We start from the raw sequence: 21,052 nt of genomic DNA on the forward strand, positions 1-21,052 counted from the left end.
CGGCGTGACTCAGGCAACATTCATGACGGCGTGTTGCGGCTCGCCACGCCTGTCGCCAGGCAACGCCAGGGATCATCATAACAATAATACGACTACAGTACATTACTTTTAAGACCTGCGGCTGATGACAGTGTATACAGTAATACCTTCACGCGTGGGTACAAAGTATGACTAGAAGTACTTTAGTACTAAAGGTACTACACATCCTGCTGTGTTGATGACGAAATAAAAGCGTCATGCTCTTACTTTGAAAAGTGCTGAAAACATGAAGGTAGCGTGATGGAATGTGGGAGATCTTCCCTCACTTCTGTGCACCACATGTTCGACAGACACACACACACACACACACACACACACAGGCTATAACAACAACAAGACGGCGTCCCCGTCTAGATTATCAGCCGTGTTGTGCTAACAAAACACTCAACCACTATAAAACATAGACGTACTACACTCAACCACTATAAAACATACATGTACTACACTCAACCACTATAAAACATAGATGTACTACACTCAGCCACTATAAAACATAGATGTACTACACTCAACCACTATAAAACATAGCTGTACTACACTCAACCACTATAAAACATGGCTGTACTACACTCAACCACTATAAAACATAGTTGTACTACACTCAACCACTATAAAACATGGTTGTACTACACTCAACCACTATAAAACATAGGTGTACTACACTCAACCACTATAAAACATAGATGTACTACACTCAACCACAATAAAACATAGATGTACTACACTCAACCACTATAAAACATAGATGTACTTCACTCAACCACTATAAAACATAGATGTACTACACTCAACCACTATAAAACATAGGTGCACTACACTCAACCACTATAAAACATAGCTGTACTACACTCAACCACCATAAAACATTGATATACTACACTCAACCACTATAAAACATAGCTGTACTACACTCAACCACTATAAAACATAGATGTACTACCCTCAACCACTATAAAACATAGCTGTACTACACTCAACCACTATAAAACATAGCTGTACTACACTCAACCACCATAAAACATAGATGTACTACACTCAGCCACTATAAAACATAGATGTACTACACTCAACCACCATAAAACATAGCTGTACTACACCCAACCAGTATAAAACATAGCTGTACTACACTCAACCACTATAAAACATAGATGTACTACACTCAAACACTGTAAAACATAGATGTACTACACTCAGCCACTATAAAACATAGATGTACTACACTCAGCCACTATAAAACATAGATGTACTACACTCAGCCACTATAAAACATAGATGTACTACACTCAACCACTATAAAACATAAATGTACTACACTCAACCACTATAAAGCATAGCTGTACTACACTCAACCAGTATAAAGCATAGCTGTACTACACTCAACCACTATAAAACATAGGTGTACTACACTCAACCACTATAAAACATATATGTACTACACTCAACCACTATAAAACATAGATGTACTACACTCAACCACTATAAAACATAGCTGTACTACACTCAACCACCATAAAACATTGATATACTACACTCAACCACTATAAAACATAGCTGTACTACACTCAACCACAATAAAACATAGATGTACTACACTCAACCACTATAAAACATAGCTGTACTACACTCAACCACTATAAAACATAAATGTACTACACTCAACCACCATAAAACATAGCTGTACTACACTCAACCACTATAAAACATAGATGTACTACACTCAACCACTAAAAAACATCATTATAAAACACTCAACCACTATGCAACATAGGTGTACTACACTCAGCCACTATAAAACATAGATGTACTACACTCAGCCATTATAAAACATAGATGTACTACACTCAGCTACTATAAAACATATATATACTACACTCAACCACTACAAAACATAACTGTACTACACTCAACCACTATAAAACATAGATGTACTACACTCAGTCACTATAAATATTAGATGTACTACACTCAACCACCATAAAACATAGATGTACTACACTCAGCCACCATAAAACATATTTTGTCTTCATACTTTAGACGCAACATATTCATGATTATGTCAGTTTTAAAATTGAAAGTAATCAAAATCGGTGGCTGTATATTAATCCGTCAATAAAGTGTTTCTTTCAAGATAAAAGCATGTCAAAATGGGTTTGGGGGTCTCACTTGACTTTGCCCTCGGGCCCCCAGAAGACGCGAGTGCGCCACTGAGACACACAAAAGGCGGATTTAAAAATGTTACAAAACGCGTGAATGTCTTCAGTTACAAACGCCGACGTCAAAACGTCCAACTTGATCGTGCTCAGTCTTACCGAGTCCTGCTGGGTACGAGTCCAACTTCTTCTCGTCCATATGTGTCCCAATTAAGTTGTCAAGCGGTCCCGGGTCCGGTGCAGAGTGCAGACAGGTCCTGGTCCAACCAAGTCCGAGCACTCCAACGCAACACGCGACGGTGATGATGATGCCTTCACGGTCTTCCAGGCTGCGAGGAAGACAAGATTATCCCTCGTCACGCGCGCGTGTGTGTGTGTGGGCGGGAATAAGAGCTCACCTGTGCGAGTCACTGCTGCATGACTTTCCCGCCAACGGTCCGTCCAGCGGCGGCGATCCTCCACGGTCACGTGCAAACACCTGGACACACGCACATGTGCTGGCTTGGAGTTGACGTTCAACAAGTTGAGACTCTGCCGCCCCCTGTTGGCCACCTAGTTAGCTGCAGTTGGCGTCCCGTACAACATGACGTTGACTTTTCATTGATTTGTCGGTGATTTACTGTTGTAGTTTCTATTTTTATATCGAGAGGGTCACAATTTCTGATACTGCTCTTGTGTTGGATGATTAAGGGATGTGGGGCAGTGACGTCATAGTAACTAAACTAACTTCTATGTTGGCTACCTCTCTGTATGTGGGGCAGTGACGTCATAGTAACTAAACTAACTTCTATGTTGGCTACCAGGCCCGGCCCTAACCAATCTGGCGCCCTAGGCAAGATTTTAGGTGGCGCCCCCCCCCCCCCCCACATCGGCAGTGAAGTGTATATACTCACAAGAAACCGAATAGCTTTGTCTTTGACCTTTTTTTTTTTACTTAAAGAAAGCAAATTAACAATCAGAATAGTTAACAAGATAAAAAAAAATATGAATAAATAAATGAATGCAAAAAATCAAAAAATGAATATATGAAATACAATATTTCTTACATACATATTGCTTAATTTACATTAATGATGTGCACTTTAACAACTAGGCTTACAACTATACCTAATATATAAAGGGGTGGAAAAGTGACTATTACCTGCAGGGCAAACATTAGCTAACCAGAAGGCAATGACAATGTAAACAAAAAACACCTGCTTAAAAGATCTAATACAAATGTCCCTGAGGAATGTAAGGTGGGAGTACTGTAATTACCTAACGTTACATTATTATTTTCCATAACAATTTAGCCCCCTCCACAATATTAACCCGACGTTAAAACAGAACTAGCTATTTATTGATTAGCAATTGCCAAATCATGTAACATTAGCTTAATGCTAAAAAGCCAGGTTACTATCACATTCTGTAACAGACAAATAATTTCATTTAGGCTAACGTTACCTACCTGCTACCTCTGTCTTTTTCTCGTTTCTCCTCCTCTTCTTTTCTCTTTTTTCTTCCCTGGGCACCTGACAGTTTTGGCCGTTTTGACATCTTGTGTGGATTTTTTGATGTGGTGACGTCCAAAAAGAGTCATGATACGGGAAGGGAGGGGCCGGGGGGGGGGGGGGGGGGGGGGGGGGGGGGCGTAATGTTGTAACAAATAATATTTCTATTATATAGGCTTTACTTTGCATTTTAATTAACGTGGGATTATTTTTTGTATTTAGAAATAATAGTACCAACTGTTTTTTTTTTCCTCCAACATTTGTGGCGCCCCCTGATGGACGGCGCCCTTAGCATTTGCCTATACGGCCTATGCCACGGGCCGGCCTTGTTGGCTACCTCTCTGGATGTGGGGCAGTGACGTCATAGTAACTAAACTAACTTCTGTTCGCTACCTCTCTTTATAATGTATATTTTCTGATGGATCTACTCTTTGTTTTGCTGCAGCTGTTACATATACTGCAATATTGTACATGGTAATTGGGATTTGTTATATATTTGTATATATTATATAAAAATATAATAATATATCTCAGAATATATTATATACTGTATATATAATATGTAATTATTACATGCATGTTATATTTTATATTGCTACTATGGTATATTTTAGTCTACTTTATACCAGCATTATCCCATTATTATACCCATCTTAAAACTCATTTGTATACTCTAGCCTTTAAATAGACCCTAGACCCCTTTTTTAGACCAGTTGATCTGCCGCTTCTTTTCTTTTCTCCCCTGCCCCCCTCTCCCTTGTGTGGACTCTCACTATTATGTTAGATCCACTATGGACTGGACTCTCACTATTATGTTAGATCCACTATGGACTGGACTCTTACTATTATGTTAGATCCACTATGGACTGAACTATCACTATTATGTTAGATCCACTATGGACTGGACTCTCACTATTATGTTAGATCCACTATGGACTGGACTCTCACACTATTATGTTAGATCCACTATGGACTGGACTCTCACTATTATGTTAGATCCACTATGGACTGGACTCTCACTATTATGTTAGATCCTCTATTGACTGGACTCTCACTATTATGTTCGATCCACTATGGACTGGACTCTCACTATTATGTTAGATCCACTATGGACTGGACTCTCACTATTATGTTAAATCCACTATGGACTGGACTCTCACTATTATGTTAGATCTACTATGGACTGGACTTTCACAATATTATGTTAGATCCACTATGGACTGGACTCTCACACTATTATGTTAGATCCACTATGGACTGGACTCTCACTATTATGTTAGATCCACTATGGACTGGACTCTCACTATTATGCTAGATCCACTATGGACTGGACTCTCACTATTATGTTAGATCCACTATGGACTGGACTCTCACTATTATGTTAGATCCACTATGGACTGGACTCGCACTATTATGTTAGATCCACTATGGACTGGACTTTCACAATATTATGTTAGATCCACTATGGACTGGACTATCACACTATTATGTTAGATCCACTATGGACTAGACTCTCACTATTATGTTAGATCCACTATGGACTGGACTCTCACACTATTATGTTAGATCCACTATGGACTGGACTCTCACTATTATGTTAGATCCACTATGGACTGGACTCTCACTATTATGTTAGATCCACTATGGACTGGACTCTCACTATTATGTTATGGACTGGACTCTACCACTATTATGTTAGATCCACTATGGATTGGACTCTCACTATTATGTTAGATCCACTATGGACTGGACTCTCACTATTATGTTAGATCCACTATGGACTGGACTCTCACTATTATGTTAGATCCACTATTGACTGGACTCTCATTATTATGTTAGATCCACTATGGACTGGACTCTCACTATTATGTTAGATCCACTATGGACTGGACTCTCACACTATTATGCTAGATCCACTATGGACTGGACTCTCACACTATTATGTTAGATCCACTATGGACTGGACTCTCACTATTATGTTAGATCCACTATGGACTGGACTCTCACACTATTATGTTAGATCCACTATGGACTGGACTCTCACTATTATGTTAGATCCACTATGGACTGGACTCTCACTATTATGTTAGATCCACTATGGACTGGACTCTCACTATTATGTTAGATCCACTATGGACTGGGCTCTCACACTATTATGTTAGATCCACTATGGACTGGACTCTCACTATTATGTTGGATCCACTATGGACTGGACTCTCACTATTATGTTGGATCCACTACGGACTGGACTCTCACTATTATGTTAGATCCACTATGGACTGGACTCTCACACTATTATGTTAGATCCACTATGGACTGGACTCTCACACTATTATGTTGGATCCACTATGGACTGGACTCTCACTATTATGTTAGATCCACTATGGACTGGACTCTCGCTATTATGTTAGATCCACTATGGACTGGACTATCACTATTATGTTAGATCCACTATGGACTGGACTATCACTATTATGTTAGATCCACTATGGACTGGACTCTCACACTATTATGTTAGATCCACTATGGACTGGACTCTCACTATTATGTTAGATCCACTATGGACTGCACTCTCACACTATTATTTTAGATCCACTATGGACTGGACTCTCACTATTATGTTAGATCCACTATGGACTGGACTCTCACACTATTATGTTAGATCCACTATGGACTGGACTCTCACTATTATGTTGGATCCACTATGGACTGGACTCTCACTATTATGTTGGATCCACTATGGACTGGACTCTCACTATTATGTTAGATCCACTATGGACTGGACTCTCACACTATTATTTTAGATCCACTATGGACTGGACTCTCACTATTATGTTAGATCCACTATGGACTGGACTCTCACACTATTATTTTAGATCCACTATGGACTGGACTCTCACTATTATGTTAGATCCACTATGGACTGGACTCTCACTATTATGTTAGATCCACTATGGACTGGACTCACTATTATGTTAGATCCACTATGGACTGGACTTTCACAATATTATGTTAGATCCACTATGGACTGGACTCTCACGCTATTATGTTAGATCCACTATGGACTGGACTCTCACTATTATGTTAGATCCACTATGGACTGGACTCTCACACTATTATGTTAGATCCACTATGGACTGGACTCTCACACTATTATGTTAGATCCACTATGGACTGGACTCTCACTATTATGTTAGATCCACTATGGACTGAACTCTCACTATTATGTTAGATCCACTATGGACTGGACTCTCACTATTATGTTAGATCCACTATGGACTGGACTCTCATACTATTATGTTAGATCCACTATGGACTGGACTCTCACACTATTATTTTAAATCCACTATGGACTGGACTCTCACTATTATGTTAGACCCACTATGGACTGGACTCTCACTATTATGTTGGATCCACTATTGACTGGACTCTCATTATTATGTTAGATCCACTATGGACTGGACTCTCACTATTATGTTCGATCCACTATGGACTGGACTCTCACTATTATGTTAGATCCACTATGGACTGGACTCTCACTATTATGTTAGATCCACTATGGACTGGACTCTCACTATTATGTTAGATCCACTATGGACTGGACTCTCACTATTATGTTAGATCCACTATGGACTGGGCTCTCACACTATTATGTTAGATCCACTATGGACTGGACTCTCACTATTATGTTGGATCCACTATGGACTGGACTCTCACTATTATGTTGGATCCACTACGGACTGGACTCTCACTATTATGTTAGATCCACTATGGACTGGACTCTCACACTATTATGTTAGATCCACTATGGACTGGACTCTCACACTATTATGTTGGATCCACTATGGACTGGACTCTCACTATTATGTTAGATCCACTATGGACTGGACTCTCGCTATTATGTTAGATCCACTATGGACTGGACTATCACTATTATGTTAGATCCACTATGGACTGGACTATCACTATTATGTTAGATCCACTATGGACTGGACTCTCACACTATTATGTTAGATCCACTATGGACTGGACTCTCACTATTATGTTAGATCCACTATGGACTGCACTCCCACACTATTATTTTAGATCCACTATGGACTGGACTCTCACTATTATGTTAGATCCACTATGGACTGGACTCTCACACTATTATGTTAGATCCACTATGGACTGGACTCTCACACTATTATGTTGGATCCACTATGGACTGGACTCTCACTATTATGTTAGATCCACTATGGACTGGACTCTCGCTATTATGTTAGATCCACTATGGACTGGACTATCACTATTATGTTAGATCCACTATGGACTGGACTATCACTATTATGTTAGATCCACTATGGACTGGACTCTCACACTATTATGTTAGATCCACTATGGACTGGACTCTCACTATTATGTTAGATCCACTATGGACTGCACTCTCACACTATTATTTTAGATCCACTATGGACTGGACTCTCACTATTATGTTAGATCCACTATGGACTGGACTCTCACACTATTATGTTAGATCCACTATGGACTGGACTCTCACTATTATGTTGGATCCACTATGGACTGGACTCTCACTATTATGTTGGATCCACTATGGACTGGACTCTCACTATTATGTTAGATCCACTATGGACTGGACTCTCACACTATTATTTTAGATCCACTATGGACTGGACTCTCACTATTATGTTAGATCCACTATGGACTGGACTCTCACTATTATGTTAGATCCACTATGGACTGGACTCACTATTATGTTAGATCCACTATGGACTGGACTTTCACAATATTATGTTAGATCCACTATGGACTGGACTCTCACGCTATTATGTTAGATCCACTATGGACTGGACTCTCACTATTATGTTAGATCCACTATGGACTGGACTCTCACACTATTATGTTAGATCCACTATGGACTGGACTCTCACACTATTATGTTAGATCCACTATGGACTGGACTCTCACTATTATGTTAGATCCACTATGGACTGAACTCTCACTATTATGTTAGATCCACTATGGACTGGACTCTCACTATTATGTTAGATCCACTATGGACTGGACTCTCATACTATTATGTTAGATCCACTATGGACTGGACTCTCACACTATTATTTTAAATCCACTATGGACTGGACTCTCACTATTATGTTAGATCCACTATGGACTGGACTCGCACTATTATGTTAGATCCACTATGGACTGGACTTTCACAATATTATGTTAGATCCACTATGGACTGGACTATCACACTATTATGTTAGATCCACTATGGACTAGACTCTCACTATTATGTTAGATCCACTATGGACTGGACTCTCACACTATTATGTTAGATCCACTATGGACTGGACTCTCACTATTATGTTAGATCCACTATGGACTGGACTCTCACTATTATGTTAGATCCACTATGGACTGGACTCTCACTATTATGTTATGGACTGGACTCTACCACTATTATGTTAGATCCACTATGGATTGGACTCTCACTATTATGTTAGATCCACTATGGACTGGACTCTCACTATTATGTTAGATCCACTATGGACTGGACTCTCACTATTATGTTAGATCCACTATTGACTGGACTCTCATTATTATGTTAGATCCACTATGGACTGGACTCTCACTATTATGTTAGATCCACTATGGACTGGACTCTCACACTATTATGCTAGATCCACTATGGACTGGACTCTCACACTATTATGTTAGATCCACTATGGACTGGACTCTCACTATTATGTTAGATCCACTATGGACTGGACTCTCACACTATTATGTTAGATCCACTATGGACTGGACTCTCACTATTATGTTAGATCCACTATGGACTGGACTCTCACTATTATGTTAGATCCACTATGGACTGGACTCTCACTATTATGTTAGATCCACTATGGACTGGGCTCTCACACTATTATGTTAGATCCACTATGGACTGGACTCTCACTATTATGTTGGATCCACTATGGACTGGACTCTCACTATTATGTTGGATCCACTACGGACTGGACTCTCACTATTATGTTAGATCCACTATGGACTGGACTCTCACACTATTATGTTAGATCCACTATGGACTGGACTCTCACACTATTATGTTGGATCCACTATGGACTGGACTCTCACTATTATGTTAGATCCACTATGGACTGGACTCTCGCTATTATGTTAGATCCACTATGGACTGGACTATCACTATTATGTTAGATCCACTATGGACTGGACTATCACTATTATGTTAGATCCACTATGGACTGGACTCTCACACTATTATGTTAGATCCACTATGGACTGGACTCTCACTATTATGTTAGATCCACTATGGACTGCACTCTCACACTATTATTTTAGATCCACTATGGACTGGACTCTCACTATTATGTTAGATCCACTATGGACTGGACTCTCACACTATTATGTTAGATCCACTATGGACTGGACTCTCACTATTATGTTGGATCCACTATGGACTGGACTCTCACTATTATGTTGGATCCACTATGGACTGGACTCTCACTATTATGTTAGATCCACTATGGACTGGACTCTCACACTATTATTTTAGATCCACTATGGACTGGACTCTCACTATTATGTTAGATCCACTATGGACTGGACTCTCACTATTATGTTAGATCCACTATGGACTGGACTCACTATTATGTTAGATCCACTATGGACTGGACTTTCACAATATTATGTTAGATCCACTATGGACTGGACTCTCACGCTATTATGTTAGATCCACTATGGACTGGACTCTCACTATTATGTTAGATCCACTATGGACTGGACTCTCACACTATTATGTTAGATCCACTATGGACTGGACTCTCACACTATTATGTTAGATCCACTATGGACTGGACTCTCACTATTATGTTAGATCCACTATGGACTGAACTCTCACTATTATGTTAGATCCACTATGGACTGGACTCTCACTATTATGTTAGATCCACTATGGACTGGACTCTCATACTATTATGTTAGATCCACTATGGACTGGACTCTCACACTATTATTTTAAATCCACTATGGACTGGACTCTCACTATTATGTTAGACCCACTATGGACTGGACTCTCACTATTATGTTGGATCCACTATTGACTGGACTCTCATTATTATGTTAGATCCACTATGGACTGGACTCTCACTATTATGTTCGATCCACTATGGACTGGACTCTCACTATTATGTTAGATCCACTATGGACTGGACTCTCACTATTATGTTAGATCCACTATGGACTGGACTCTCACTATTATGTTAGATCCACTATGGACTGGACTCTCACTATTATGTTAGATCCACTATGGACTGGGCTCTCACACTATTATGTTAGATCCACTATGGACTGGACTCTCACTATTATGTTGGATCCACTATGGACTGGACTCTCACTATTATGTTGGATCCACTACGGACTGGACTCTCACTATTATGTTAGATCCACTATGGACTGGACTCTCACACTATTATGTTAGATCCACTATGGACTGGACTCTCACACTATTATGTTGGATCCACTATGGACTGGACTCTCACTATTATGTTAGATCCACTATGGACTGGACTCTCGCTATTATGTTAGATCCACTATGGACTGGACTATCACTATTATGTTAGATCCACTATGGACTGGACTATCACTATTATGTTAGATCCACTATGGACTGGACTCTCACACTATTATGTTAGATCCACTATGGACTGGACTCTCACTATTATGTTAGATCCACTATGGACTGCACTCCCACACTATTATTTTAGATCCACTATGGACTGGACTCTCACTATTATGTTAGATCCACTATGGACTGGACTCTCACACTATTATGTTAGATCCACTATGGACTGGACTCTCACTATTATGTTGGATCCACTATGGACTGGACTCTCACTATTATGTTGGATCCACTATGGACTGGACTCTCACTATTATGTTAGATCCACTATGGACTGGACTCTCACACTATTATTTTAGATCCACTATGGACTGGACTCTCACTATTATGTTAGATCCACTATGGACTGGACTCTCACTATTATGTTAGATCCACTATGGACTGGACTCACTATTATGTTAGATCCACTATGGACTGGACTTTCACAATATTATGTTAGATCCACTATGGACTGGACTCTCACGCTATTATGTTAGATCCACTATGGACTGGACTCTCACTATTATGTTAGATCCACTATGGACTGGACTCTCACACTATTATGTTAGATCCACTATGGACTGGACTCTCACACTATTATGTTAGATCCACTATGGACTGGACTCTCACTATTATGTTAGATCCACTATGGACTGGACTCTCACTATTATGTTAGATCCACTATGGACTGGACTCTCATACTATTATGTTAGATCCACTATGGACTGGACTCTCACACTATTATTTTAAATCCACTATGGACTGGACTCTCACTATTATGTTAGAGCCACTATGGACTGGACTCTCACTATTATGTTGGATCCACTATTGACTGGACTCTCATTATTATGTTAGATCCACTATGGACTGGACTCTCACTATTATGTTCGATCCACTATGGACTGGACTCTCACTATTATGTTAGATCCACTATGGACTGGACTCTCACACTATTATGTTAGATCCACTATGGACTGGACTCTCACTATTATGTTGGATCCACTATGGACTGGACTCTCACTATTATGTTAGATCCACTATGGACTGGACTCTCACTATTATGTTAGATCCACTATGGACTGGACTTTCACACTATTATGTTAGATCCACTATGGACTGGACTCTCACACTATTATGTTAGATCCACTATGGACTGGACTCTCACACTATTATGTTAGATCCACTATGGACTGGACTCTCACACTATTATGTTAGATCCACTATGGACTGGACTCTCACACTATTATGTTGGATCCACTATGGACTGGACTCTCACTATTATGTTAGATCCACTATGGACTGGACTCTCACTATTATGTTAGATCCACTATGGACTGGACTCTCACTATTATGTTAGATCCACTATGGACTGGACTCTCACACTATTATGTTAGATCCACTATGGACTGGACTCTCACACTATTATGTTAGATCCACTATGGACTGGACTCTCACTATTATGTTAGATCCACTATGGACTGCACTCTCACACTATTATTTTAGATCCACTATGGACTGGACTCTCACTATTATGTTAGATCCACTATGGACTGGACTCTCACACTATTATTTTAGATCCACTATGGACTGGACTCTCACTATTATGTTAGATCCACTATGGACTGGACTCTCACTATTATGTTAGATCCACTATGGACTGGACTCACTATTATGTTAGATCCACTATGGACTGGACTTTCACAATATTATGTTAGATCCACTATGGACTGGACTCTCACGCTATTATGTTAGATCCACTATGGACTGGACTCTCACTATTATGTTAGATCCACTATGGACTGGACTCTCACACTATTATGTTAGATCCACTATGGACTGGACTCTCACACTATTATGTTAGATCCACTATGGACTGGACTCTCACTATTATGTTAGATCCACTATGGACTGAACTCTCACTATTATGTTAGATCCACTATGGACTGGACTCTCACTATTATGTTAGATCCACTATGGACTGGACTCTCATACTATTATGTTAGATCCACTATGGACTGGACTCTCACACTATTATTTTAAATCCACTATGGACTGGACTCTCACTATTATGTTAGACCCACTATGGACTGGACTCTCACTATTATGTTGGATCCACTATTGACTGGACTCTCATTATTATGTTAGATCCACTATGGACTGGACTCTCACTATTATGTTCGATCCACTATGGACTGGACTCTCACTATTATGTTAGATCCACTATGGACTGGACTCTCACTATTATGTTAGATCCACTATGGACTGGACTCTCACTATTATGTTAGATCCACTATGGACTGGACTCTCACTATTATGTTAGATCCACTATGGACTGGGCTCTCACACTATTATGTTAGATCCACTATGGACTGGACTCTCACTATTATGTTGGATCCACTATGGACTGGACTCTCACTATTATGTTGGATCCACTACGGACTGGACTCTCACTATTATGTTAGATCCACTATGGACTGGACTCTCACACTATTATGTTAGATCCACTATGGACTGGACTCTCACACTATTATGTTGGATCCACTATGGACTGGACTCTCACTATTATGTTAGATCCACTATGGACTGGACTCTCGCTATTATGTTAGATCCACTATGGACTGGACTATCACTATTATGTTAGATCCACTATGGACTGGACTATCACTATTATGTTAGATCCACTATGGACTGGACTCTCACACTATTATGTTAGATCCACTATGGACTGGACTCTCACTATTATGTTAGATCCACTATGGACTGCACTCCCACACTATTATTTTAGATCCACTATGGACTGGACTCTCACTATTATGTTAGATCCACTATGGACTGGACTCTCACACTATTATGTTAGATCCACTATGGACTGGACTCTCACACTATTATGTTGGATCCACTATGGACTGGACTCTCACTATTATGTTAGATCCACTATGGACTGGACTCTCGCTATTATGTTAGATCCACTATGGACTGGACTATCACTATTATGTTAGATCCACTATGGACTGGACTATCACTATTATGTTAGATCCACTATGGACTGGACTCTCACACTATTATGTTAGATCCACTATGGACTGGACTCTCACTATTATGTTAGATCCACTATGGACTGCACTCTCACACTATTATTTTAGATCCACTATGGACTGGACTCTCACTATTATGTTAGATCCACTATGGACTGGACTCTCACACTATTATGTTAGATCCACTATGGACTGGACTCTCACTATTATGTTGGATCCACTATGGACTGGACTCTCACTATTATGTTGGATCCACTATGGACTGGACTCTCACTATTATGTTAGATCCACTATGGACTGGACTCTCACACTATTATTTTAGATCCACTATGGACTGGACTCTCACTATTATGTTAGATCCACTATGGACTGGACTCTCACTATTATGTTAGATCCACTATGGACTGGACTCACTATTATGTTAGATCCACTATGGACTGGACTTTCACAATATTATGTTAGATCCACTATGGACTGGACTCTCACGCTATTATGTTAGATCCACTATGGACTGGACTCTCACTATTATGTTAGATCCACTATGGACTGGACTCTCACACTATTATGTTAGATCCACTATGGACTGGACTCTCACACTATTATGTTAGATCCACTATGGACTGGACTCTCACTATTATGTTAGATCCACTATGGACTGAACTCTCACTATTATGTTAGATCCACTATGGACTGGACTCTCACTATTATGTTAGATCCACTATGGACTGGACTCTCATACTATTATGTTAGATCCACTATGGACTGGACTCTCACACTATTATTTTAAATCCACTATGGACTGGACTCTCACTATTATGTTAGATCCACTATGGACTGGACTCGCACTATTATGTTAGATCCACTATGGACTGGACTTTCACAATATTATGTTAGATCCACTATGGACTGGACTATCACACTATTATGTTAGATCCACTATGGACTAGACTCTCACTATTATGTTAGATCCACTATGGACTGGACTCTCACACTATTATGTTAGATCCACTATGGACTGGACTCTCACTATTATGTTAGATCCACTATGGACTGGACTCTCACTATTATGTTAGATCCACTATGGACTGGACTCTCACTATTATGTTATGGACTGGACTCTACCACTATTATGTTAGATCCACTATGGATTGGACTCTCACTATTATGTTAGATCCACTATGGACTGGACTCTCACTATTATGTTAGATCCACTATGGACTGGACTCTCACTATTATGTTAGATCCACTATTGACTGGACTCTCATTATTATGTTAGATCCACTATGGACTGGACTCTCACTATTATGTTAGATCCACTATGGACTGGACTCTCACACTATTATGCTAGATCCACTATGGACTGGACTCTCACACTATTATGTTAGATCCACTATGGACTGGACTCTCACTATTATGTTAGATCCACTATGGACTGGACTCTCACACTATTATGTTAGATCCACTATGGACTGGACTCTCACTATTATGTTAGATCCACTATGGACTGGACTCTCACTATTATGTTAGATCCACTATGGACTGGACTCTCACTATTATGTTAGATCCACTATGGACTGGGCTCTCACACTATTATGTTAGATCCACTATGGACTGGACTCTCACTATTATGTTGGATCCACTATGGACTGGACTCTCACTATTATGTTGGATCCACTACGGACTGGACTCTCACTATTATGTTAGATCCACTATGGACTGGACTCTCACACTATTATGTTAGATCCACTATGGACTGGACTCTCACACTATTATGTTGGATCCACTATGGACTGGACTCTCACTATTATGTTAGATCCACTATGGACTGGACTCTCGCTATTATGTTAGATCCACTATGGACTGGACTATCACTATTATGTTAGATCCACTATGGACTGGACTATCACTATTATGTTAGATCCACTATGGACTGGACTCTCACACTATTATGTTAGATCCACTATGGACTGGACTCTCACTATTATGTTAGATCCACTATGGACTGCACTCTCACACTATTATTTTAGATCCACTATGGACTGGACTCTCACTATTATGTTAGATCCACTATGGACTGGACTCTCACACTATTATGTTAGATCCACTATGGACTGGACTCTCACTATTATGTTGGATCCACTATGGACTGGACTCTCACTATTATGTTGGATCCACTATGGACTGGACTCTCACTATTATGTTAGATCCACTATGGACTGGACTCTCACACTATTATTTTAGATCCACTATGGACTGGACTCTCACTATTATGTTAGATCCACTATGGACTGGACTCTCACTATTATGTTAGATCCACTATGGACTGGACTCACTATTATGTTAGATCCACTATGGACTGGACTTTCACAATATTATGTTAGATCCACTATGGACTGGACTCTCACGCTATTATGTTAGATCCACTATGGACTGGACTCTCACTATTATGTTAGATCCACTATGGACTGGACTCTCACACTATTATGTTAGATCCACTATGGACTGGACTCTCACACTATTATGTTAGATCCACTATGGACTGGACTCTCACTATTATGTTAGATCCACTATGGACTGAACTCTCACTATTATGTTAGATCCACTATGGACTGGACTCTCACTATTATGTTAGATCCACTATGGACTGGACTCTCATACTATTATGTTAGATCCACTATGGACTGGACTCTCACACTATTATTTTAAATCCACTATGGACTGGACTCTCACTATTATGTTAGACCCACTATGGACTGGACTCTCACTATTATGTTGGATCCACTATTGACTGGACTCTCATTATTATGTTAGATCCACTATGGACTGGACTCTCACTATTATGTTCGATCCACTATGGACTGGACTCTCACTATTATGTTAGATCCACTATGGACTGGACTCTCACTATTATGTTAGATCCACTATGGACTGGACTCTCACTATTATGTTAGATCCACTATGGACTGGACTCTCACTATTATGTTAGATCCACTATGGACTGGGCTCTCACACTATTATGTTAGATCCACTATGGACTGGACTCTCACTATTATGTTGGATCCACTATGGACTGGACTCTCACTATTATGTTGGATCCACTACGGACTGGACTCTCACTATTATGTTAGATCCACTATGGACTGGACTCTCACACTATTATGTTAGATCCACTATGGACTGGACTCTCACACTATTATGTTGGATCCACTATGGACTGGACTCTCACTATTATGTTAGATCCACTATGGACTGGACTCTCGCTATTATGTTAGATCCACTATGGACTGGACTATCACTATTATGTTAGATCCACTATGGACTGGACTATCACTATTATGTTAGATCCACTATGGACTGGACTCTCACACTATTATGTTAGATCCACTATGGACTGGACTCTCACTATTATGTTAGATCCACTATGGACTGCACTCCCACACTATTATTTTAGATCCACTATGGACTGGACTCTCACTATTATGTTAGATCCACTATGGACTGGACTCTCACACTATTATGTTAGATCCACTATGGACTGGACTCTCACTATTATGTTGGATCCACTATGGACTGGACTCTCACTATTATGTTGGATCCACTATGGACTGGACTCTCACTATTATGTTAGATCCACTATGGACTGGACTCTCACACTATTATTTTAGATCCACTATGGACTGGACTCTCACTATTATGTTAGATCCACTATGGACTGGACTCTCACTATTATGTTAGATCCACTATGGACTGGACTCACTATTATGTTAGATCCACTATGGACTGGACTTTCACAATATTATGTTAGATCCACTATGGACTGGACTCTCACGCTATTATGTTAGATCCACTATGGACTGGACTCTCACTATTATGTTAGATCCACTATGGACTGGACTCTCACACTATTATGTTAGATCCACTATGGACTGGACTCTCACACTATTATGTTAGATCCACTATGGACTGGACTCTCACTATTATGTTAGATCCACTATGGACTGGACTCTCACTATTATGTTAGATCCACTATGGACTGGACTCTCATACTATTATGTTAGATCCACTATGGACTGGACTCTCACACTATTATTTTAAATCCACTATGGACTGGACTCTCACTATTATGTTAGAGCCACTATGGACTGGACTCTCACTATTATGTTGGATCCACTATTGACTGGACTCTCATTATTATGTTAGATCCACTATGGACTGGACTCTCACTATTATGTTCGATCCACTATGGACTGGACTCTCACTATTATGTTAGATCCACTATGGACTGGACTCTCACACTATTATGTTAGATCCACTATGGACTGGACTCTCACTATTATGTTGGATCCACTATGGACTGGACTCTCACTATTATGTTAGATCCACTATGGACTGGACTCTCACTATTATGTTAGATCCACTATGGACTGGACTTTCACACTATTATGTTAGATCCACTATGGACTGGACTCTCACACTATTATGTTAGATCCACTATGGACTGGACTCTCACACTATTATGTTAGATCCACTATGGACTGGACTCTCACACTATTATGTTAGATCCACTATGGACTGGACTCTCACACTATTATGTTGGATCCACTATGGACTGGACTCTCACTATTATGTTAGATCCACTATGGACTGGACTCTCACTATTATGTTAGATCCACTATGGACTGGACTCTCACTATTATGTTAGATCCACTATGGACTGGACTCTCACACTATTATGTTAGATCCACTATGGACTGGACTCTCACACTATTATGTTAGATCCACTATGGACTGGACTCTCACTATTATGTTAGATCCACTATGGACTGCACTCTCACACTATTATTTTAGATCCACTATGGACTGGACTCTCACTATTATGTTAGATCCACTATGGACTGGACTCTCACTAATATGTTAGATCCACTATAGACTGGACTCTCACACTATTATGTTAGATCCACTATGGACTGGACTCTCTCACTATTATGTTAGATCCACTATGGACTGGACTCTCACACTATTATGTTGGATCCACTATGGACTGGACTCTCACTATTATGTTAGATCCACTATGGACTGGACTCTCACACTATTATGTTAGATCCACTATGGACTGGACTCTCACACTATTATGTTAGATCCACTATGGACTGGACTTTCACTATTATGTTAGATCCACTATGGACTGGACTCTCACACTATTATGTTAGATCCACTATGGACTGGACTTTCACAATATTATGTCAGACCCACTCGACGTCCATTGCATCCGGTCTCCCCTAGAGGGGGGGGGTTACCCACATTTGCGGTCCTCTCCAAGGTTTCTCATAGTCATTCTCATCGACGTCCCACTGGGGTGAGTTTTTCCTTGTCCTTATGCGGGCGCTGAACCGCGGATGTCGCTGTGGCTTGTGCAGCCCTTTGAGACACTTGTGATTTAGGGCTATATAAATAAACATTGATTGATTGATTGATTGATTATCCTTTCCATCCTTTGTAACTGAGTCATAGGTCCCAGTGTTGCTTCTTCCCCATTCAGGAAGTAGCCATTCTCTGCCCACCAATCAACACACCGCACTGTCAAGCTCCGCCCCTTTAGCTGCCCTACCACTGTGTTGGTACTAATTAATTCTGTGCTATGGAAATAAAACGGCGTGCCGACTTTACCAAACAAAACGAAAAAGCTCGCCAAACAAGTTGATGTAGTTCAAAGTTCGACTGACTTACAACTCTAAGTTGGGTCGAGACCTTAGGTGGCGTCTTTTCACTGTCCATGACGTCATGTGACCCTAGTAGCAATAGTGGTTAAATAAACCAACCGTGCTCGCGGGTTACCATGACAACAGGGGAAAAAAAATACAACTTTACTTCATCTCCTCACTTTACTCACCACTGCGTCGTCTTCGCCGGGAAGAAGTCGTCCCCGCCAGGTCCAGCTGTGGGCTCGCCGTTCGGTTCCTCGTGTCAAAACAAGTTGGCTCGCTGAAGAAGGTAAGCCAGACCAGCTGGCTTAGAAGGACCCAGAACTGTACGGTGTCCAGACCTGACTGAGCTCATGTAGCCCACATTCACCCCCCCCCCCCACCCCTGCGGCCCATCGACATACCCTGTGACCCCCGTCCCCTCCTACACACCCCCGTCCCCTCCCCCACCTTCGTCTGATGGCGAGCTGCCTCACCTGTCACCGTCACTCATGTTAAATTTAGCCTAAGTGTCACTGATGCTGCGTGTGTGTGTGTGTGTGTGTGTGTGTGTGTGTGTGTGTGTGTGTGTGTGTGTGTGTGTTCTTGTATTTCTGCCCTTCTTGAGACATCAAGAAGGAAAAGTAACTTACATATGAGGAGGTGTGAACAAGTTAATAGAGAGCCAAATACTAGTCTGTGAACATTGCTCCAAAGTCAGGATTTTTTTTGGGTTGATTTAATGTGCATACAAAAGTAAACATTGCAAAGGCAGCAATATGTCAGGACTTGATCTTGGGAGTTTGCTTTTCCGGGGTGCAACGGAAAGTTGGCTCGGGCGAGACGGGAATGAGGGTACATGATTTATTAATACTATCAAAAAAAAAGGAATAAACGAAAAGCGCGCACAAGGGCGGAAGTACAAAACTTGACTATAAACACAAAACTTTCACAAGGGCAGAAACTATGAACAATT

At 40.4% G+C, this 21,052-nt stretch overlaps 1 protein-coding gene across 4 annotated transcripts in view; it reads right to left on the bottom strand.

Annotated features, from left to right (window-relative positions):
• LOC133574873 (myocyte-specific enhancer factor 2C-like) overlaps window positions 1-20,452 on the bottom strand; it is a 66,655-nt gene extending 46,203 nt beyond the window's left edge. For all 4 annotated transcript variants that reach the window (XM_061927205.2, XM_061927203.2, XM_061927202.2 and 1 more), the window contains exons 1-3: window positions 20,286-20,452; window positions 2,588-2,667; window positions 2,349-2,518 (exon numbers count right to left, since the gene is read on the bottom strand). The gene's annotated coding sequence lies outside the window, so the exon portion shown is untranslated. The remainder of the gene's footprint in view (window positions 1-2,348; window positions 2,519-2,587; window positions 2,668-20,285) is intronic.
• Window positions 20,453-21,052: the final 600 nt, after the last annotated feature.

This window comes from Nerophis lumbriciformis, linkage group LG32, assembly GCF_033978685.3.
Source record: "Nerophis lumbriciformis linkage group LG32, RoL_Nlum_v2.1, whole genome shotgun sequence".
Taxonomy (NCBI): Eukaryota; Metazoa; Chordata; class Actinopteri; order Syngnathiformes; family Syngnathidae; genus Nerophis; species Nerophis lumbriciformis.